The sequence below is a fragment of the Zootoca vivipara genome, chromosome 3, assembly GCF_963506605.1.
Source record: "Zootoca vivipara chromosome 3, rZooViv1.1, whole genome shotgun sequence".
In the NCBI taxonomy this organism is placed as follows: domain Eukaryota; kingdom Metazoa; phylum Chordata; class Lepidosauria; order Squamata; family Lacertidae; genus Zootoca; species Zootoca vivipara.
The window spans coordinates 105,866,113-105,888,408 of NC_083278.1; the positions used below are offsets into that span (position 1 = coordinate 105,866,113).

The following is a 22,296-nucleotide window of genomic DNA, read 5'->3' on the forward strand; positions in this document are numbered from 1 at the left end:
CCAACTTCGCGCCGGCCCACCCCCTCCGCTTACAATGGACTCGGCCGCCTTGCGAAGGGGGCGGTGGCAGTACGGGGCGGCGCGATCGCCGCGAGGGGAGGGGAAAAGGGGGCCGGTTGCGCGCCCGGAGGCTGTGCAGGCGGGCGGAGCGAGAGGAGGAGCCGTCGGCGGCCGGGGCGCCTTGTTGCTATGGGGAGACGGCGAGGGAGGGGGCGGCGTCGCTGCTGCTGCTGCTGCTGCTGCTGCTGCGCAGGGCAAGGGAAGCCAGAGGCAGCGGCGGCGGCGGCGGCGGCACCAGCAGCTGCTGATTCCTGACACATTCCCCCCCCTCGCTGCCATATTGCTGCCCCCTCCCCCTTTGCGCGAGCTTCATGCGTACAGTGAGTCGGAATCTCTCCTTTATTAACTATCTCGGGTCGAGGGATGCGGCTGGGGTGGGGAGCGGGGGGGGCGGCTAAGAGATACATACACCTCTCTTCTTAAATTTATTCTTTCCAACCCCTGGGTTTCTCTCCCCTCCCCACTCCTTCCGATTTCTTTTTCTTTTTCTACTTCTAGCTTTTTAATTCTCACTTGTCTTCCCCTCCTGATTTCAGCAGCGTCTACTTCCAGTTGCGTTTTGCTGGTGTATTTCTGTTTTCATTCTCTCCCTCTCTTGACGTCTGGTGTGTGTCTGTGCAGCGCGGAGGCTTAAATTGCGCTGTGTGTGTATTGTGTGTACACACACACACACACACACACACACACACAGAGATATTGTGGGCATATGTGTGTGCGCGCGCCTCCAGCTGAGTTCCCTTGGCTTCAAGATATATGGCGAGGTTGGATCTAGGGCGGCTGGAGATCAGAGGAAAGGTGAGGAGGTTTGAGTTGGTGTCAGAACTGGTGTCAGAACCTGTAAGTTGGGGTGTGTGCGTGTGTGTATACAGACATTCGTGTTCCGGAGTCAGGGGTGTGTGACTTGGAAAAGGGAATATAAATGCTCGAAACTGGAGAGGAAGACATTGGAGAGGAGAACGAGGGGTTTTCTTGTGGGTGGTGAAAAAGGGTTTCTGTCCAAGCCAGTCGTGTTCGTAAATGTATAGAAAGCTTGACTGCCAAATCTGTGTCTGACCTGCTTATGTGGGGCGTTGGGAGGAGTGAATGGAATGAGAAGGTTGCGCGCGCTCTTTTTGTCGGACCTGAGTCTCTAAATACGCCCCTCGAGAGATAGGTGGACTTAATGGGACCCAAATCTGATTTTTTTAACCCTACCTACTGACCACTTTAGAGCTGTGTGTTCTGATATAAGGTGCTCCTCCTTCAATGAAGTGGTCCGGGCTCCCTAGGGGGGTGGAGAGACGAAAGTGGCATCTGGGGCAAGCAGGCGAGGGTGGCGTTTCACGGGAGGGACTCTGATCTCCTCCCCCATCAGTCCCTGCTTTCCTCTGACCCTTGTTCCTCTTCCTGCCCTAGACTCATGCCACAAACACACACACACCCCTTTAACCAGGTAGCTTTGCCGTTGTGCACGCGCCCTTTCGCCTCCTTTTGGACTTTGCTTCATCCTGAAGCGCTGCTTGTGCGGTTGCACCACCAGCCCCCCCCCCCAAATACGATGCGTGCGCGCTTGGGCTATTGCTAAGACGTTGTGTACCCTTTTGCTGCCCGTCTTCTTTTAATAAAGCTTCCCCGCTTCCGGGTGAGAGTGACTGGCTCGATCTTTCTTTCCGTCGTCACAAAGTTGGAAGGGAACAAGACATCCCCGCGCGCACACAAAAAAAGTTCACCTGCTTTGGAAGTTTCTAAAAATTCTTTCCTTCTCCCCATTATACCCCTTAGAAAAGAAAGAGAGACTCCCCCCCCCCCGCGTCGCTTCTGCCTCTCCGCCGGCTTGCTCCGTCCCTCCCTTCTCGAGCCTCCCCCATTTTGGTTCAGGATTGTGACAGCCACGTGGTTGGCAAAGCCTCTCGCCGGGGAAAGGCGGCCACGGGGTCACCCGGGCGACTCCGCGAGCGTGTGGGTGGCTGCGCGTTAGCAGCCCGGCACAAAGCCCGGCGCGAAGTCTGCAACGCCGCCCCCTCCTCCTCTTGCATGCAAGCGTAAGAAAAGGTGCCCCCCTCTGCGCTTTAGTCCTGCCTCCCCCCTCTCTTCCCCCCTCCTGCTTAGAAAATGCAAACTCTCCGAACGCTCAATGCAAACGCAAGAGATTCAAGCCAACGGAGAAAAGAAAAAAAAAACCCCACCATCCTTTGAAAAAACTTGGACCCTTTTGTATGGGATCGATCAAGCCGCACTAAATAACATTAACCTCCCCCCCTCCTCCCAAAGCCTCCCGTTCTGTAACTGGCACAATTGGGAGTACACTCCCCGCCCCGCCCCCCAACGCCTAAATATATGCAGGCATAGAGAGAATAGGGGGACAGCACGCAGAGAATTTTAAACACACTTCAGTATGTGTCAACCCCCCCCCCCCAAATGCATGCGCTGTGAAAGGGTTAGGGAGGCAACAATCAACACTCTTCTCTCTTCTCTCCTTAGTTAACAGCCCTAACACTTGGGAACTCCTGGTTTGCAGAAATCCTGTGCAGTGCTTCCTACAAATGAGAATAAGTTGCATTGCTTTGAGGGGGAGGGTGCTGGTTCTGTTGCTCCTCCCACTGGGTTTTTAACTTTGGTAGACTTGTGTGTTTATTTTTTAAAGGTATTTGTTAACGTTACAAATTGTATACCTTAAGTGGTGTTTGTTGTTGTTGTTTTTTGACTGTGGCTAATTGCACCTTTTGGTTGGATGGTTGTAAGCTGCTTTGAGGGTCATATGCCCACGGGAAGGTGGCTGAGATATTTTAATAAATGGGAGGGTTGTGAGCAAACCCCGTAGAAAACATGAAATGCATTTATGGTGGTCTTTGTTTTGTTCTAATGTATCACAAGGGCAATGAGTGGCTTTTAAAAAATATTTCCTTTCTCGTTTATTTTCTGCGGAGGTAAAAAAATTGCTTTTTCGCCCTTTGCAAATAAGGGAATTTGTGCTTAGGGGTAGTGCCAACCCAGGAGGGCAACCCAGATGATTGAGGGGCTGAAAACCAAGCCTGGCCTTGGGATCTCTTCAAACTCTACAGTTCTATTATTCTAAGTCAGGAATCCCTAAACTGCGGCCCTCCAGAATTTTGGCCTACAACTCCCATGATCCCTAGCTAACAGGACCAGTGGCCAGGGGTGATGGGAATTGTAGTCCAAAACATCTAGAGGGCCGGAGTTTGGGGATGCCTGTTCTAAGTTCTGTGGGACCTGACTCCCAGGTAAATGTGTGTTTAGGGTTGCAACTGAAATTAAACTCCTTCAGTTCCCGCAGATTTCAGTAGGGGAGAGTTCAAGACGCGAAACTCCCCCAATGAAATCGGTGGGATGCAAAATCAGTTCTGACTGCCTCTTGCCCATGGTACATAATACAGATTTTTTTAAAAAGTTAAACTTCTTAACAACATAAGAAGTACCTTCTGGATTAGGCCAACGGCCCATCTAGTCCAGCATCCTGTTCTCACAGTGGCCAACCAGATGCTTGTAGGAAACCCACAAGCAGGACCCAATTTTCTTCAGCTGGAATTCAGAAACATGTTGCCTCTAACCACAGAAGCAGAGCATGGACATTGTGGCTGGTAGACATCGATAGCCTTCTCCTCCAAAATCCTCTTTTAAAGCCATCCAAGCTGGTGGCCCTCACTGCCTCCTGGGGGAGCGGGTTCCACAGTTTAATTATGATCTGCATGAGAAGTACTTTCTATTACCTGTCCTGAATCTTCCAGCTTCTTGGGATGCCCATGACTTCCTAGTGTTATGAGAGTGGGAGAAGATATTTTCTCTATCCACTTTCTTAGTGCCACACAATTTTCTAAGCTTCCATCCTGGCTCCTCTTACTCGTCTTTTCCTTGAACTCAAGAAGCTACTGTCCCTTGAGCCTTTTGCTTGCCCTTTTCTCAGCCCTTTCCAACTCCTTTTTGAGGTGAGGTGACCAGAACTGTACATTGTACACCAAATGCGATTCCGCCATAGATCTGTGTAATAATAGCATTATGTTAACGGTGGTTTTATTTTCCTTTCCTAATGATCATAGCTGCCAAGTTCTCCCTTTTTTTAAGGGAAATTCCCTTATGCTGAATAGGCTTCCTCATGAGAAAAGGGAAAACTTGGCAGGTATGCTAATGATCTGGGCCGACACTTTTTTTGGTCAGCCACTGCCAATTCATAACCCCGTGAGCGTATATGTGAAATTTAGACCCCCCCCCTCTGGACACGCATCACTTTACACTTGTTTACATTGAATTGCATTCACCTTTTTGCTGCTCGTTCACTCAGTTTGGAGAGATGCCTTTTGAGCTCTTCCCAATCTCTTTTTGTTTTCTGTCAACTCATATCATCAACGAACTTGGCTACCTCATTGCTCTTGCCTAACTCTAGATGGTTTATGAACAAGTTATCAAACATAGGTCCCAATACTGATTCTTGGGGGACTCTACTTTCTTAGGGCTGCCATATGTCTGGGAACTGGGCAGGAAAATGGCGTCCGGGCGGATTTTCGGCAAATTGGCAAAATGTCTGGGGAAACCCGGACCTATGGCAAGGGGGGGTTAATATATTTTTTTAATCATTCAAAAAAAGGCCAACAACTTTCAGCAAAACCAAAATAATAATAATAATAATAATAATAATAATAATAATAATCAACTCAACTTTTCGCTTTGGGGCATATGGCAACCCTAACTTTCTACATCCTTCCATCAGGAGAGCTGTCCATTTATTCCTACTCTCTTGCTATATAACCAGTTCTTGGTCCACGGAGAGGACCTCTCTTCTTATCCCATGACTCCCACTCAGGTGTTTCTGGTGAGCTACTCCATTGAAAGCTTTTCGAGCATCTAAGTGCACTGTGTCAACCAGATCACGTCTGTCTATATGCTACAGTTACAGGTAGGTAGCCGTGTTGGTCTGGATCGAAGTAAAATAAAAAAATTCCTTCAGTAGCACCTTAAAGACCAACTAAGTTTTTATTTTGGTATGAGCTTTCGTGTGCATGCACACTTCTTCAGATACCAATCTGAAGAAGTGTGCATGCACACGAAAGCTCATACCAAAATAAAAACTTAGTTGGTCTTTAAGGTGCTACTGAAGGAATTTTTTTATTTTATATGCTACAGGTTAGCTTATTTAAATGGGTGGGTGGAAACTTGGGGGGGGGGAATTAAGAGCCAATCTCTCCCCCCCCGCCTCTTCCCAGTGGAGAAGACCGTATTTGCAAAATTTTAAAGGAGGCTTGTTAAGCTTATGACACCTTCTTGACTTCCAGTCCTGCCCACTACAAGAGAGAAGATGTGCTTTTAAAGAGCTCTCGATTTCATTCCCATCCGCAGTGAGGTTTCTCCCTTTGTAAAAGTGGCCACGATCCCTGCCAGCAAGTGCAAGAGGGGATATTTCCTTCCTGATCAAGAAAGTGTCCATCTTGGGTGTGATCTTGCTGAGTGGGGTGGGGACCAATAGGGAGTAAAGATGATGTCAGCGCATGCTGCAGGTTGAGATACAAGCGCAAACTCAGCTCCTCCATTGTAGCCATCAATTACAGTGGTACCTTGGGGTTAAGAACTTAATTCGTTCTGGAGGTCCGTTCTTAACCTGAAACTGTTCTTAACCTGAGGTACCACTTTAGCTAATGGGGCCTCCCGCTGCTGCCGTGTTGCCACCGCGCGATTTCTGTTCTCACCCTGAAGCAAAGTTCTTAACCCAAGGTACTATTTCTGGGTTAGCAGAGTGTGTAACCTGAAGCGTCTGTAACCCCAGGTACCACTGTAGTTTGTGGTATGGAATAGGCAGCAAGCAACACAAATGGCACAAGCAGAAATGATTTCGTGGCTCAGATAGGCGCATGCAGACCTGGTTCTAGCAAAGCGTTGTGCCTCCTGTCCTCTAAGTCACGGGGTCCCAAACTGTGGTCCGTGAGCTTCAGTCAGGTTCCATGTAGTTGATGCAAAACCCATGAGGGGCAAGCGAGGGCCGCAGTGCTGGGTTTTCGCCTATTTACCATGCAGTTCTAGACATGTCTTCTCAGAAGTAGACCCCTTTGAATTAAATGAGACTTGCTCCCAAGTAAACGGGAGCAGGCTTGCCTTTTGCCTTTCCCCACATCATCTCTCTCTTCCCCAAAGGCAAATCGATATTTGGGGCCTTCAGGACTTTGGGCAAGTGTGGGTTGCAAGTCGTGACTGATAGCTTTGTCCGCAAAATATGTGTTGCCCGGCAAAAGCCATTATGGTGAACCGTCTTCAGGCATCTTTTTTTCCATTGTTCCATAACTTTACGAACCCTTTCGCTTGTTATATCTTAAGTACCGTATATAAAATGTCTGAAATGTGGAGCAGGAATAGCTGTATTGTCGCAATGCTAAACTAGCTGTGTGTCTCTTGTGGCGAAAATGACTTGTACAGGATATCCTTTTTAAAAAGCAACTAGAATTCAGAGCATGGGAAGTGCTATACCAGAAGTCTTATCATGTGACCTTGCATCAGAATTCCTTCTCTCTCAGCTTCATGTTGTCTGATCTTGCAGCTCAGTCTAGACAGAAAAGGTAAACTAGCAGGCAGCTTCCTCAGTGCATTGGATGCATGTGAATTACATTATTCTGGTCTACCTATATTGTGTTGAGCACCTTGATAGGATCTTCTGCCTTTCCACAGCCAACGTTATCTTTTCCTGCAGGGGTAATAGTATTTTACTGGCAAAATGATGGTGTTTTCGTTCCAGGCCACAAGCAAAACTGTTGCATGAGGTTATAAAGGGTCAATATATTGGTTGGACTGGGATAAAAAACGTGCTAGCTAGATGATAGCACCCTTTTTTTTTTAGTATTTGGGGAGGCTGTCAGGTTTTCTCAGTTCAGCACTTCTACCAATTTTGCGGTGCTAGAAACTAAGATATATAAGCTAAGCGACAAATGGCTCTTTAAACCAGGATTGCAGTCGCCAAAATGGAGTGCCTAGTTGCCATTTGGGGACCAGACAGCTTGAAAGTCGTCTTTTTCAATACGACTTTGTGGTTCCTGAAATTCATTCTGATTGTGCAGATGAACTATAATTGATATAATTCTACAGGATGTGGTATTATTGTGTGAAAACAGTCAAGATCCAAGGATCCCCAGGCATGCACCTCCAGGTGGTGGGGACGTCAGGCGTCATCCTGGCGCCCGAGCATCTTCACTTGGTCGCAGGTGGCTGATAGACAGGTGCAAAATGCGCCTGGCCCCTGGCTAATTTCGAATGCTGCTCATTTGCATCGTGGGGCTTGTGTTGAATGGAGGCTGGGGAAACTTGTGTCCCTCTAGCAGGTTTTGGAGTCCAATTTCCAGCTGCCATAACCTGCTTGGCTAACAGAGTTGATGTCGCGGGTTGAAGTTCAGCTGCATCGGAAGGCCCCACAGATTCCTCATCCCTGTAATAGAAGTAGCTTTTGCCTCATTAAGGGATTATTCAATAATACTTCAGTTTCACGCTCTTCATACACCCAGGAATGCCCATGTCACAAGGATATAAAAAGTAGGAAGAATTAGGGGGGCGGGGAAGCAGGCTCTTAAAACCAGGCATAGGCAAACTCAGCCCTCCAGATGCTTTGGGACTAAAACTCCCATCATCCCTAGCTAACAGGGCCAGTGGTCAGGGATGATGGGAATTGTAGTCCGAATTGGAGGGCCGAGTTTGCCTGCTTAAAACACTTTGTTGGGGGGGGGGCGACAATATATTTTGATAGGGGGCTAGAGCAACACAATTTGCAGTGTATTGCGACTTCCTAGTTTAGGGGGGAAAGCAAGGAAGAGGGGACATGCTAAAGGTGTATAAAGAAAGCTGATAGAACAGTCCGTCCCCCCATTATTATACTAGAACTCATTGTCATGAGCCCCGTGGAGATGACTTGGTGAGAGTGGTCTGGTGTGGAAAGAGATAGAACTGGAGGGGTTTGACCCAGGAGAGGGGTCCAAGGGAGTGGAAAGTGGCCATTGTCAGAAGACGCCAACCCTACAGTGGGGCCTGGTGGATTGGGAAGCAATCAGGACTCATGGAAAGGGCCAAGTGCCTTGCCCAGGCATCATGTCTCAGCTGGTCAATGTGGTACTGACCGCCTCAGGAGGCACAGTGCAATAAATCTGACAAGAGCTGGTTCGAACTACAGTCATACCTCATGTTACGTCTGCTGCGGGTGACGTCTTTTCAGGTTACGGACGCGTCGAACCTGGAAGTCCCGGAAAGGGTAACTTCTGGGTTCGGTGCACGCGCTTGCGCAGAAGCACTAAACCACGCTTTGTGCATGCGCAAAAGTGCTGAATTGCGTCACGCTTGTGCGCAGGTGCGGTGCTTCAGGATGCGGCCTTTTCATGTTGCGAACGGGCCTCTGGAACGGATCCCATTTGCAACCAGAGGTACCACTGTATCTTCCTAGGCTCAGCCCACTTGGAGGAGGGCTTGCTTGCTCAGTCCTGAGCCTTGGGATGCCAATGTCAAGTGATGGTGCCCACCCTGCTCTTCAAAAGGAGAGTCCAGGGGGTGTACCGAATGTTGCGTCAGCATCTTAGCTTCTTCCGAGACTTGTGCTCTACAGCTCTGCCGTGTTTCCTGACTTGGTAACCTGTAATCCGTTTGGGCTCTGGAGCGAATTTTGGAATTGACCAGATTGGAACTTAGACTTCCTACTGATCCATAAAATTTATTTACACCACTTATTTTATTTTTTAAAACCTCTCAAAGCATCTTACAAAATGGCTTGAATGACAAAACTATCCGTAAAAACAGTTAAAAGCAGCTATTTAAAACGGTTTAAAATCTGCTGTTGCCTTATTGCTGTTTTAATTATTTTTAAAAATAAGATAAAAAACGCAGATTAAAGCAGATGTTTTTTAAATTCCAGATTCCCCTGGGGTCTCCTCAGTCCGAGCTCAATGGGATACAACCACACCAAGCCTCTCTGGGGCTAGATCAGGCATCCCCAAACTTTGGCCCTCCAGATGTTTTGGACTACAATTCCCATCTTCCCCGACCACCGGTCCTGTTAGCTAGGGATCATGGGAGTTGTAGGCCAAAACATCTGGAGGGCTGCAGTTTGGGGATGCCTGGGCTAGATAGATACGAGTTGTAGGAAGCTGCTGCTGTGGCTGTTTAAATAGTGCTTAAAGCCCTAAGCTCTGTGATTTAGAGCTTTAGGGCTTTAAGCAATATTTAAACAGCTACAGCAGTAGCTTCCTACAACTCAGAGCCTAGGGCTTGCCGACCGGAAGGTTGACGGTTCGAATCCCCACAACGGGGTGAGCTCCTGTTGTTCGGTCCCAGTTCCTGCCCACCTAGCAGTTTGAAAGCACACCAGTGCAAGTAGATAAATAGGTACCGCTCAAGTGGGAAGGTAAACTGCGTTTCTGTGCGCTGCTCTGGTTCGCCAGGAGCTGCTTAGTCATGCTGGCCACATGACCCGGAAGCTGTCTGCGGACAAATGGCGGCTCCCTCGGCCTATAGAGCGAGATGAGTGCCACAACCCCAGAGTTATCCGCGACTGGACCTAATAGTCAGGGGTACCTTTACCTTACCCTTTAAAGCCCTAAAATGACTTAGGTCCCAAATATGAAATGTCACCTCCTTTCCTCAGGCCTTCTTGGATGTTAAACTCATCAGAGTGGTTCCTCTTGGTAGACCTGTTGCCTTCAGAAATTTGGGAGGTGGCAGGCAGAGAACAGGCCTCTGTGGCATCATTTGGCATATCCTTTGTATTGCATATTCTTTGTATTCATCACACGGCAGGAGGTACCCCTCTTCTTCCTCTGACCTTGGGCACCTGAGATAGATTTATCTTAAGACCCACCCTATTCTCTTGATCGCAACCTGTTTCAACATTTTAAGACATGTGTTCCAAATGGTTGTAACCTGTCTGAGGAATCCATGGTGGGAGGGAAGGCAGGTAAGAAATCTCCATTATTGTTATAAAAAAACATATCTCCAGAAATCATGTCGGAATGCTCTGTGCCATGATTTGCTCTCTCCCCACCCCTCATTCCAGCATGTTTAAATATAGTGGACTTCGGCTCTTCAAGTAGCCATTTCCTGAAGCAGTAAATTAAGAAAACAAACACACCCACGCAGAACCATTTCAGCTATGGTGACCGTGGTGCCGTTCCTTGTAATCCTAACCTGGTTTCTCGAGGAAGGCGTGAGGCCTCATTGTGTTCCGCTGCTTTTACTTACATGAATCCACCTGAGTAAAATGTTAAAGGAATAGCCTGGCTAAAATAGCCTGGCTTGTGCTGCTTATTTTTACAGTACAGTATTTGCATTTGGAGCTCGCCCAGTTATGGGTGGCCCGGAAGGCGCAGTAGTAACAGACTAACAAGCACCAATATATATTTACAGTTCTATCAACATCTAGATTAAAAACATAAATATTAAAAACCCCAGCCTTCTGTCGGCTGAACCTTTCTCCGTATAGAAAAGCCTTGCCGTCTTCCAAAAGGTGTAGATATATATATATATGTGCTTTGAAAATCTCGGAGGTCTGAGAGAAATGGCAAAGGAGGGAATTTTGGGGCTGCACTTCCATATAGAAATTTCTCTGCCCCTGGAAAGGCAGAGAGGGGGTCTTGTTTCTGGGACTAGGCTTCTCTATGCCAAGCTTTTTTTTTTAATGGAGCATTTAAGAAAATGATACCCAACTTATCCCCAGTGTTTGAAATTCCCTGGCCGCTGGGCACGTTTTGCTCCTGGGGCGGGTCCAATTGCGACTAGGTGGAGATTTCTGGGTGCCAGGTTGGCGACCAGCACCTCCATCGAGCCAGCAGACTTGTGCATAGCAAAAGACACACATATTGTGCTTCTGCACTGCTGAGCGGATCATGGAGCCCTTGCTGGGCATCTCAGTCCTCCAGACATCATATCAAGGAAAATAAGTGTAGGGCTGAGTACAGATATTTCCGACTGTGCTGCAGCCTTTCTACAGGCTACTCAAGCAGAACTCACAGACCACAGTTTGAAAACCTCTGACTTTGGTCCATTTCTGCTGTGTGGGTTTCTCCTTCTTGCATACAGGGACAAGTGAATTGTTTTACATATAATAATAATAATAATTTATTATTTATACCCCGCCCATCTGGCCGGGTTCCCCCAGCCACTCTGGGCGGCTTCCAACAAAACAGAAATTCTAAAATACAGAGATCCATCAAACATTAAAATACAGAAATCCATCAAACATTAAAAGCTTCCCTAAACAGGGCTGCCTTGAGATGCCTTCTAAAGGTCTGGTAATTGTTGTTCTCTTTGACCTCTAGTGGGAGGGCATTCCACAGGGTGGGTGCCACTACCGAGAAGGCCCTCTGCCTGGTTCCCTGTAACTTGGCTTCTCGTAGTGAGGGAACCGCCAGAAGGCCCTCGGAGCTGGACCTCAGTGTCCGGGCAGAACGATGGGGGTGGAGACGCTCCTTCAGGTATACCGGACCGAGGCCGTTTAGGGCTTTAAAGGTCAACACCAACACTTTGAATTGTGCTCGGAAACGTACTGGGAGCCAATGTAGGTCTTTCAGGACCGGTGTTATGTGGTCTCGGCGGCCGCTCCCAGTCACCAGTCTAGCTGGTGTCAAGCAAGCTACAGTCAAGCAATGTAGTTGAGATCATAGAATCACAAAACTGTAGTATTGTAGCGCTGGAAAGGGACGTCTAGCTCAAGCCCCTGACGAATAGACATTCTGTTGTGGTGACCGTAACCTAGGTTTGAGGTGCTGTTTGGTGCCTGGCTTACATACCTGCGTTTCCAACATGGCTTCTCCCCCAGCCATGCACCTGCCTCACCATGAAATGGTGCGATCCCAGGCGCTCAGCACCAAATGACTTCCTTGCAGCTATAGATTGGCTCTTAAGCAGCGTTAGAAACTCAGATATATAATATAATCGCCAGATGGCACCTTAAACCCGAAGTGATGGTCGCCACAATGGAACGTCTAGGCCAGGGGTCAGCAAACTTTTTCAGCAGCAAACTTTTCCAGCTGTCCACTGTCCCTCAGACAGACTTCCTGTTGTTATTCTGTCTCTCACAGCTACAATAAGCCTACCATTAAAATTATGGACAGGTCATTTCTTCATCAGAGGGCAAACGGGCAAATGTAGCACTGGATCAAATACTCCCCCCTCACACTGTATGTTCCACAGTGATGTGGGAAGCTGCTGTGACTATCTGAGTGCCCATCTACATGCGCCCTTGCAGTTTGAACATGAAAGTGTGGTTGGAATTAGAGATAAGGTGCAGGCACAGAAAGGATCTCTTTGTACAGCTCTGAGCTTGAAGCATGCACAGACGGTGAATGGCAATTCTATATGGAGTTTGCCCAGGTAGCTAAATTAAAAAGTTGATCCCTGCTACAGGCATTGCCAATTCCCAAGCCTTCCAACCCCTTTGCGGCTTTCCAACCAGTGAGCAGGTTTGTATGGATGTACAGATGATTTCCCATAAGATATTGAGCTGCATAAACAAGACTCGCTGACCCCCCCCAAAGCCCCCCTCTCCCAAAAACCATGGCAATCCAGGGTGGCTTCACTCGTTCAACCACCCTGCCGGAGGTAGTAGCAGACAGATGGTTCTCAACAATGGGAAAATCCAGTTGGTTTCCCTTAGGAAAATGCTTGAGAACAATAATGCTTAAGGGGATAAAGGCAGATTAATTAATAGAGGCATTGTTGTGCCTGTGTTTGGTTGCTCCTATTTGCGCTCTAATTATGCGATAGATGTGCTCTTTTATGGAGAGATCTAGCACACAGCGTGGATAAAGCGTCCCTCCCATCGTAACAGTATCTATCAAAAGAATGGAATTGGGCTTAAGTCTTGCTTCCATTTTTAGACCAACAGTAAGCTGAACGTGCAATCTGTAGAGCAACCCTGTGCATATCTGTTCATAACTTAAATTCCCTGATTGCCACAGTAGTGTTCTTTTTACTTTGGCATAATCTGCCCTTTAATTTGGTGTGAGTACTGTCTTCGATATCCAGTGTGTATTGTAGGACAGTGTCCTCAGTAGCCTGATTTATACTGGCACTAAACCATGGTTTAGCGTTGCAAGAGCAAGCCAAAGTGAACCCCAGACTTGAACTCTCCCTCCTCTCCTTCTGGCACAGACATGAGGACAAGATAGAAAATTTCTGCTTCTGTTTCGGATGAACCACAGCTTGGCGTCCAATCCCAAACTGATTAAGTTTAAGTATGGTTAGCTGAAACAAAGCCAACTTCCAAAACTATAGTTTGGCTTGTTTCAACAAACCATACTTAAGATTAATCACAGGTTGTCGGGTTCAGGTGGCATGGCAAGCTGTGGTTAATCTAAAAAGGAACCAAATGTTTTCAACCTCCTCTTCATGGCTGCATTGGAGGGGGGAGTGTGCCAATCTGAAGCTAACTCGGAGATATCCCCACAATCCAAGCCAACACACTGTGTTGGGTAAAAATGTACCCTTTTTCCTCTTCCTGGGAGGGAGTTGTGAAGAAAAACAGGTTTGCGTGTTTCCATTGTGGCTGATTTGAACTAGAGAAAAACCAGATGTGAAGGATGTCAGTTTGCTAATGCTCTAAACAGCATCCTCACACTTCCACCCTGGAATCCCCAGAGCAGTTTTGCAATTGTGTTTTAATTCTGGGGGAAGTGCTGGTGGAATACAATGAAGCAAGGACGTATATAAACATACATGTGCTATATCAGGCACGTCCAACAGGTAGATCGTGATCTACCAGTAGATCACTGGACGTCTGTGGTAGATCACTGGTAGATCACTGGCTCCCTCCAAAGAAGTTCAACAACTTTGGCTCCCCTAAAAATGCTCAACATTTTAGCCCTTCACCCCCCCCCAAAAAAAACAGGGCTTTCTTCCCACCTCAGAGAAGCTCAACAACTATGACCTGAACCCCTAAAATGGGCCTTCCTCCTTCCTAAAAAATCTCAACAACTTAGACCTGAACCCCTAAAAAACAGGGCTTTCCTCCTCCCTAAACAACTTTGACATGAACACCCCAAAAGGGGGTAGATCACTGCCAGTTTTTAACTCTGTGAGTAGATTGCAGTCTCTTCGGAGTTGGCCACCCCTCTATCTATCTATCTATCTATCTATCTATCTATCTATCTATCTATCTATCTATCTATCTATCCCCACTACCTGATGCATAAGAAGAAGGGCAAGACTGGTGGTTGATAGAGCATTCAACCTGCTGCAATGCAAGTTGCAAAGCTGGGCATACACAGTTGATTGATTTATAAAAGGATTTCTATATGTTGCTATTCTGGCGGAGTACCCAAGCGCAGTGCACCACATAATTAAAACAATATTACATTAAAAATCAACTTAAAATATACAGGGGGAAAGTCGCAAAATGCACCCAGTGAACAGAGAGTAAATGCGTTCCACAATCTACAGCTGTCTGGATGAGCAGAAACATTTTATATTACCGGTGGAGCCGTCATGCTCAGGGTGCCTGCCAGATCTCTGTGGGAAGACTGTCCCACAATGCAGGCACCACTGCACAAAAAAAGCCCCAGTTGCTGGTTAATCCCTGGTGGACTGGAGGAAGCCATGCCATCACCAAGAGGGCCACCTCTGAAGCTCATACTGCAGAGGCAGTTTCGTATGGGAGAAGGCGTTCTTCCAAGTATCCCAGGCCCCAAGGTGTATGCGGCTTTATAAGTCAACAGCAGAACCTTAAACTTTGCTCAGTAGCAAATTGGCAACCGGGGGGGGGGGCTCCTTAAGGAGAGGCGATAGGGTGGACCAGTACGCTGCACCTAGTTGCGGCTCCCAAACAGCCTAGGTGAAGCCCAACACAAAGTGCATCACAGCAGTCTTATCTCGACACTGTGGACATGTGATATATCGATCCAGGAACAGTCATCGTTGATGTACCAGCCACAGCTAGTAAAAGATGCTTCTAGGTGCTGCAGCTACCGGTACCTGGACCTCCAGTGACCACGATGTCTTCAAGAGCATCTCTAAGCAACTCACCTATTATTTGGGCGATGGACTGGTTATTCAATTCTTAGATCTGTCATCAGCGCAGCCAAAGAGAAGGCAGGTGGTTTGTGCTATGAACACTACAGCTGCACACACTTTCTCATCTAGCGGGGATGAGACTGCTAAGGGATGTGCCAGCTTGCCTTAACTATGACCAAGAGGCAGGTTTCTTCTCCCCCCCCCCACCTCCTTTTTTATCCCCAAGGAGAACATAATGCTCCAGTTGTCTTGGATACACGGCGGTGTATGTAGCATTGTAATCAAATATAGGCCGTCTGTAGTTGCATTTTGGGATTTAAATCTGACCTCTGATCTCAACAGCAGCTCTGGTGAGATGGGCAGCCTAATGTAGCACATGTGTGGAAGTTGCTGAGAACAAAGGGAAAGGGAGAGAAGGAACAAAGATAACTCTTTTTTTGCTCCTCGCCTCTTGGGTTTTGCTTGAACATATGCTTTAAATGGATGAGTGTTTCGGGGGCCTGATGGCGGAGCCAAACGAATCTCTCCTATTTGTTGGTCTGCCTCGATCGGAGCGTTTAGACGTTGGGTTGAAATTCGGTGTGCCGCGTTCAGGTGGAGAGTCTGCGTTTGAGTTCAGGAGCCGTCCCGACAGGCTACACCCATTGTCAAATCGGAAGCGGAAATTATGTGTTTGATTGGGATGGGCAAATCTGGCCATTTTGGTTTCCAGTTTCCTTTCCCCCCTGATTTTAAGTTCAGTTCTTCACATTTCCCCATCAGTTTGCATTAAAAATAATATTTTCATCAGCATTATAATACAGATTTCTCCCAATACACATGTGTGTATTTGCCTAATATACACATTTTGTGGAGCAATTTCCCCTAAATTTCAGGTGTTGCTTTCAGTAATATGTGACTTTTATTGGACACCTTACCCCAGCGCATGAATTTTTGTATGCATTACTTCTCCAGAGAACTGCCTTGCAAAATTCAAAGAATGGTGAGTTTTGAAGGGTGGATGTGCTTCAGTTTTTCTTGTGTTGTTTCAGAAGCATGGATTTATCTTTAAATGAGAACTGAAACATATTTCTTTCCTCACCCCTAGCACACAGGTGTTGTAGTGAGATCTGTGTCAAATGTCAGACTGAGATTTGGTCTTCATCTGCATGCCCCCTGTTCTGTGTTCCAGGTTCAGACACCAGCTGAATCCCCACACCTGGTTTAGAGGTTGTGACGCTTGGGGAAGAAAATAAAGATTCAGAATGCCTTGTTGTGAAATACCAGAAGGTCTTTGGATGATAATTGTGATTTAGTAGAGTAAGAATGTTGTGATACTAAAGCCTTTAAAACAAACAAACAAACAAACTGCAATCCTGTTTGCCCAACTGCTTTAAAGGAAATTTAGAGAAGTTCATGGAAGAAAAGTCTGTTTCAAAAGTGTTTATTCCACCGAGTTATACTTTTGAGTCGACCCATTGAAAAGAATGGAGCAAACTAAATCATGTTCATGAATTGAGTGGGTCAACTCTTGAATAAGGGGCGCGGGTGGCGCTGTGGGTTAAACCACAGAGCCTAGGGCTTGCTGATCAGAAGGTCGGTGGTTCGAATCCCTGCAACGGGGTGAGCTCCCGTTGTTCGGTCCCAGCTCCTGCCCACCTAGCAGTTCGAAAGCACATCAAAGTGCAAGTAGATAAATAGGGGCCGCGCCGGCGGGAAGGTAAACGGCGTTTCCATGCGCTGCTCTGGTTCGCCAGAAGCTTTGTCATGCTGGCCACATGACCTAGAAGCTGTCTGCGGACAAACGCCGGCTCCCTTGGCCTATAGAGCGAGATGAGCGCCGCAACCCCAGAGTCGGACACAACTGGACCTGATGGTCAGGGGCCCCTTTACCCTTTACCTTTTATTCCTGAATAAGGGACGCGGGTGGCGCTGTGGGTTAAACCACAGAGCCTAGGACTTGCCGATCAGAAGGTTGGTGGTTCGAATCCCCGCAACGGGGCTTGGTCCCAACTCATGCCAACTTAGCAGTTATAAAGCACGTCAAAGTGCAAGTAGATAAATAGGTACCGCTCCAGCGGGAAGGTAAACGGCGTTTCCGTGCGCTGCTCTGGTTTGCCAGAAGCAGCTTTGTCATGCTGGCCACATGACCTGGAAGCTGTACGCCGGCTCCCTCGGCCAATAACGCAAGATGCGCGCCGCAACCCCAGAGTCATCCGCGACTGGACCTAATGGTCAGAGGTCCCTTTACCTTTACACAACCCACAAAGCAAAGTCAAACACTACCCCGCAAACCCCACAACCTCTGGAGTTCATCTCCCTCGGCCAATAACGCGAGATGAGCTCCGCAACCCCAGAGTCGTTCACGACTGGACCTAACAGTCAGGGGTCCCGTTACCTTACTCTTGAGTAAGTCTGTTGGTTATATCACTCGGGAAAGATTGTCTCACCCCTTACATACCCAACAGTGTTAGAAATTAGACAGTTGCTAGGCGTGTTTTGCGCTGGTCCAATTGCAACCATGTGGAGCAGATCTCTGGGTGCAAAACGGCCCTTAGAGAAGGATCTGCAATATTTTCCCTTGAAGCTTGAATTTGTTTTATTCTGGATTGTTCTATTTGATGTTTTAATGTGTTGAGGTTTGTTCTATAAAATATAAAGCGGCATAGAAATGAAATGATACCACCTAACATGAACATAGGACGAGCCTGCAGGATCCGGCCAATGGCCCATCTAGTCCAGTATCCCATTCTCACAGTGGCCAGCAAGATACCCATAAACAGGATTCGAGCAAAAGAGCGCTCTCTGCTCCTGTGATTTTGAGCCGCTGGTACTCAGAAGCAGGGGACAAGGGGATGGGCATGTCCAACTATGGCACTGAAGCTGAATGCTCTTCAGCAGCGTAAAATAGTAGCGTCTGTTTTTACGCAGACTTCCTCTCTTGTTTTGCCCAGGAGGCAAAACAGGTTTTATGGGATGTCAGATCATAATGACAAGTCTAGGAATAACCCTCCTCCGTCTCCTGATTCTTTGCCCCCACCTACACTCTCATGCAGATACACACCCTAAAGAGCATTGCAACATCATGCACTCTGGTATTAACTGCCAAAGCTTGTAAGTTCTGGCGTAATGAGGCCACAGTCCAGCCGTTCAGAGGCCGATTGGAACGTGCAGTGCTGAACAAGCTCTGTTTAGGAATGCTGCGGGTTCTCTTGCTTCAGTTATCCCTCCTTTATCCAACACGCTCGCTGGCTGATTTGACTCCTATACAGCCAAGGATTTGCGAGGGTCCCAGTCCTCGGAGCCGTCTTGTGCAGTGGGATTTCCCCCCCCCCTTTGGGGAGAAATTCCACAGTGAAATTTTATTTCATAAAATAAATTTGCAGCTCAGTAAACGGGTTCAATATCCATCCGCTTGGGCAGTTCCAAACACCTGACTTCAGGTGACTTCCCCTAGCAAGCGTGCACAAATAAATGATAAATCTCTTTTAGTGTGCTAAAAATTAGTACGTTAACAGTTTTTGTTTTCATAATAATAATAATAATAATAGCAACAACAACTATTATTATTCATTTATTATTTCCCCAGCCACTCTCTCTATATAAGGGAAGGACTTGATCAACTTCTCTCAACCTGATAGCTCAAGAGGGGCCATGCTGGTTGGGCTGACGAGAGTTGTAGTCTGACAACATCTCGAGGGTACTGGTTTCGGGAAGGCAGGGCTAGGTAGGCACGTCATCTTGCCCATTCTAAATTAGCTTCATGTGATCTAATGGTTTAGCTTGGGTATGTGACACAAACTTTCATGCTCCCTCTTTCCCTCTTGTTCTCAGAAGCTCACATCCTTTTCCAAGTGCTCTAGCCACAGTCTACCACGTTGTCCCACCAGGGAAGCTACTGTCAGCACCCAACTCACATCCTGGTTTGAGGCAGGTTTGCAAACCATAGTATGGAGGTTAGTGCCAACTAAGTCAGCCAGTCTCCAAACTAGGGTTCGTCAGCCCTCTTCAGATCATGGTCTAGCGTTTAATGGCCTTGCGTCATGGCAAACCATGGGTAGGGCAACCTGGGAATGAGTTGGGAACCCCCACTTGTGGGGCAGAATGTACAAAGGCTGTTGGGAAAATTGAAATAAGATGTTTTAACTGGGCCACTATTTCTTAATCTCAGTGTATCTTGCCTCCCCCCACCGCCACCCAAATCTGCAGTATGTGTTTCTGAAGTGTGTGTGAAATACTCTTAATATTTAACAACATTCTATGCAAGTCCTTAACAATATATGGGGGTGATGATGTTGTGGCATGTGATATTTCTGGATGTTTGGGACGGTGGGTTGTACCCAACGTGTCCCTTTTATGAATGGATGGGCTCCTCCTCCTCCTCATGGAGGAACTGAGATCTAATGCAAGATCCTGCTCGAGAAAGTAGGGGGATGCTATTTCAACCCATTCATCCTGCAGCCCCATGCTTTTCAGGCAGTTCTCTCAATCCTATGGAGAAGCGATTGCGAGTTGCACAGCCTCCATTCTGCATAGCAAAGATTGGAATGCACTGGGTGCCCGGGTTAAAATTCTATCACTGTTGTGGGTTATGGCTGATTTTGGGAAAGTTGCTTGTACCCTCAGCTTGGTCCCCCATCTTTTTCTTAAAAAAATGAAATAAAAGTAAACATCAATGTACCTCTCAGGTTTTCAGCTTTGTTTTGTGGATGCCCAAGATATTATAAGGCATGTAAAGGCATTGTGTGCTCTGTTTGCGTATCAGCTGCCTGTTAGCCAGGTCTGAAGAAATCGCTTTGCCATTGCTATAGAAACCTTCCCTTGATTAGATGTCATAACTCTGTTTGATTCACACTGATATGGCTGTGGGTTCCCACTGTGAAATGAAGACAGGTTTCTTTTTATATATGCGCAGAGAATATAAATTCTGCTGCTTTATAGCTTACAAAATGCTTAAGTGGTTTTTGATGCAGAATTTAATTAAAGTAGTTGCAGGAAATAGTAAAAAAAAGAAGTATCTTTTTTCTATGTGTATATGTGTTTGGACCATAATCTGCAAGTTTAACACATTAGCGGTAAACCTTTTTATGAAATATTTTAATTTAGAGAGAGCTTGTATATCAGGGAGTTTATATCTCTCCAGGGAGCAGCAATCTGTCCTCGTGCCTACAGAATAATTCGGTGTAGGCAAGCCAAGTCATCCTTGATGGGTCTGAACAATATTGAAGGTTCAGCTTTATTTGGGCCTTGCTAGTTGACGTTCTTAATGCAGTAATTGCATGGTGGTTTCTTTGTGGTTGCTAGCGATCCAACCATCTTTCTTGGAGGCGTCTTCCGACTTCAGGACATGAAGAATACTGGAAGTCCAGAGAATTTCTCTTGCAACAGAGAAACTTCATTTTCATGGCAGTGTGTGTCTAAATGTTGTTGTTGTTGTTGTTGTTGTTGTTGTTGAGTCGATGGATGCTGCACATAATTGTGGTTCCACAAGCACTGTTGGTGACTCATGACCCCCTCTTCACCTGAAACTACATACAAAACTTCTTGGTCTGTTGAGTTTTAAATTTGTGTGTGTGTGGATGTTTTCAATTGTTAATCATATTTTTTATCTGTTTTAATACTTAAGTGGTTAATTTGAAGCAGAAGCCATTATAGTGGGTTTATTCACCTGCAAGTGCAAAACTGCTCTGGATATTTGTGTGTCTGTGACGTCACGAATGCTATCCAGTCGGTGCCTTCCACAGCTAGGTGAACGCTTCTTCCTCCTCCGTTTCATTTCCAACCCTACTGCAGATTCGCAGGAGTTTTTCTTTCCCAGAGCTTGAATACGTGGCAAACAAAGCGAGAGCTCTTGGAATCTTGTCCTCCTCTCTTTTTTATTTTAAAAAAAGCGCAACCCACGATGTCCATCTTTACCTGCCAATGCCCTAGTAGTGAGTGTGTTGCCACTGAGCACCCCAAAATTGCATTTCCTTCAGAAATGGCAGGCCAGCCAATACCACACTTTCTGTATATTCCTGCCTTCCAATGAGCTCAAAAGTGCTCACGTTGAGCTTTTGACATGAAAATGCCCCCCAGTGGGAAATGGCGTCTCTGATTCAGCCACCTCCAAAGGGGGGGTGGTTAAGAGCAAGCCACGGTTTTAATACTGTTTATGAGAGCAACAGTTTATGATGCAACATATCAAATATTAATACAAGGGACAGAAAGGACGGCAAAGGACTTGTTCCTCTTAACTGGCGCCTGCAGGCGAATGAATCCGCAGTTGCCAATAAGCAAGCCGAAGGGTGTGTGGGTGGAAGGGAGCCAAGCAAAGATGGCCCAAACAGTATCGCCTTTTATGCACCCACCGTGATAATAAAAAATATTAAATTTCAGGTTGGCAGTTTATTATGCATTTTAATTCTCCAAAAAACACGGAGCTGTCCTCTCAGGAAAAGGGCCTTGGCTCAGTGCTCTCTGCACACAGGAAGTTCTGGGTTCAAGACTCCTCCCGGAAACCTTGGTGTCGGGGCCGGAATCAGGCGTAGGTGAGCAACAAAGCAATGCATCACTCCACGCCAGGGAACAACCCACAGCTCTGGCCTAGTGGTCTCAGCAACACTTCTTAGGAGGTCTTGTCCCAATGAAGCAGTTGTGAGGACTGAAGGTCCCTGCCTTCCCGGTAGCCACTAGGCCTCCACCTTGCCAAGGCCTTTCCCACACAGTCTCAGGCCCTGTCTGCGCACAATCATCCTCTGCTCTGCCTGCTTAATTTCTCTGCATTTTATGGGAAACCAGGGAGAGGGGAGCTGCTCAAAGAAGGAGACTCCCTGGATTCTTAGCAGCCTGTCTCCACTCTGCCTCTTGGCCAGCCTCCTCTCCAGCCTCCGAGTTGGAGTCTGAACTGCTCTCTGCCACGGCCTCTTCCTGCTCACTAAACCCTGTTGCCTTTTCAGCTTCCGACACCACCTCTCCCCAGCCTGCTCTCTCTTCTCCCTCTAACCACTCATAGTCATCCAACCCCTTGGCTCTGAGCCTTCTTCCCAGGAGGTTCCCTGACGGGTGCCTTCGTCCAACCAGTCCATGGCACTTGGAGACTTGTTGCCAGTTACTTTCGACTAGGATTGAGGAACCTGACTTAGCCTGAGGACTGCATTCCCTTCTGGGCAGCCTTCTGGGGACCACATAGCAGTGGTCAGGGGAATTAGACGCAAAAATGGGCAGAGGGTGGGATGTAATTTTCTACCTTGTACAGCGGGCTAGTTTCTGCATACCCTATCAGATCCTTCTCTGTCCTCCAAGCAAGAGGCCTCATAGGAGATC

General features: G+C 47.1%; 1 protein-coding gene across 3 annotated transcripts in view; it reads left to right on the top strand.

Annotated features, from left to right (window-relative positions):
• The first annotated feature begins 232 nt into the window (after positions 1-232).
• Positions 233-22,296, top strand: part of FOXN2 (forkhead box N2) — a 47,531-nt gene continuing 25,467 nt past the window's right edge. Inside the window, exon 1 of one of the 3 annotated variants that reach the window (XM_035111073.2) lies at positions 233-380. The gene's annotated coding sequence lies outside the window, so the exon portion shown is untranslated. Of the gene's footprint in view, positions 381-11,404; positions 21,522-22,296 lie in introns of those variants that run through there. The other 2 variants (XM_035111074.2, XM_035111075.2) reach the window with 2 other exon arrangements.